This window comes from Littorina saxatilis, linkage group LG3 (assembly GCF_037325665.1).
Source record: "Littorina saxatilis isolate snail1 linkage group LG3, US_GU_Lsax_2.0, whole genome shotgun sequence".
In the NCBI taxonomy this organism is placed as follows: domain Eukaryota; kingdom Metazoa; phylum Mollusca; class Gastropoda; order Littorinimorpha; family Littorinidae; genus Littorina; species Littorina saxatilis.
The window spans coordinates 15373009-15374337 of record NC_090247.1 but is presented as its reverse complement, the minus strand read 5'-3'; positions in this window follow the sequence as shown (position 1 = coordinate 15374337).

Genomic DNA, 1329 nt, shown 5'->3' with positions numbered 1-1329 from the left:
ACAAGGACCATCGTGAACAAGAGTGTAGGAGTTCGAATAGATAGTAACATTCTTGCCACGAAGACTTGTAAACACTAGTCTACAGCTCCACGTTCCACGTTAATGACGCAGGAAACTGGCTGCCAGCGTCAGTGACTGTGTTTGCGCTGGGTCACACCACTTTGTGAGTGGTTTAGAGTTATTGACGTTTGGTTTCAATTCACTGTGTATGAGCAACTCGAATTGTGTACTAATTCAATGTATAATTTTATATATATATCTTCACTTAAAATCTGAATGTTGTCGTTATTACGGGAAAGTCGAATCATTGAAAACCGTAGCACTGCCTTAGGTTGACTGACAGATTGTTGTCAGCATTGTAGCTGCCAAGATTCTGCGTAATCTTTGTGATCTTAAAAGAAACGGACTAAGTATGGCAACATTTAACGATACTGACACTTGCATGAAGAAAAACAACAAGAGAAACAACAATATTCGATTGAGACTTCAAACCTGCACCAGACATCAAGGACTTCGTTCACAGCCATTTCGAGGAGGATGCTGTTGTGAGGACTTTTGGATTTTTTTCGGAGTGCATGCAGAGTCTGTCATCTTCCAACGTACATGCCTACCTGACACATGAAAAAAAGAGGAATCTTTAACAAGGTAGGTGCAGGTGAAGAACGCTCATTAACGCTGATATACATACGTATAGGCCCCCTACGTCTCTAATGTTACGCCTCTATTATGACGAATACATACCCGGACCAAACACACATTTCTGGTCCAACAAAACGGATACCAAATTCCCGGCGCCCTGTCGGTCGGCTCTCTCTCTCTCTCTCTCTCTCTCTCTCTCTCTCTCTCTCTCTCTCTCTCTCTCTCTCTCTCTCTCTCTCTCTCTCTCTCTCTCTCTCTCTCTCTCTCTCACACACACACACACACACACACACACACACACATTCCCAGACACACCAGCACACAGACACACACAAACACACACACACACACACGCAGTTACGAAGAGCGACAGATTATTTTAACCCGGACAAGTTAGTCTAGGAGCAAAAAAGAAAGCAGCACATGTATTGAAATAACTATTTTTGAGTATGATGTGTCTGCTGGCTTAGTTCACATCGAACTACGTAATAAGCACAGTGACTCCGTCAGCTTTCAAAAGGATCTGTCGCGTTTCCTGTCCTAACCCTAAATTGTAGACAGGACACGTGACAGATCCTTTTGAAAGCTGAGTGTGGATCGCTCTCAGTTCAGCGGTAAGAAGAATCAAGTTCAGTTAAGGCTAAAGTAAAACCGTATTGCGCGGACACGTCCAAGTTTTTTACGGTCTAC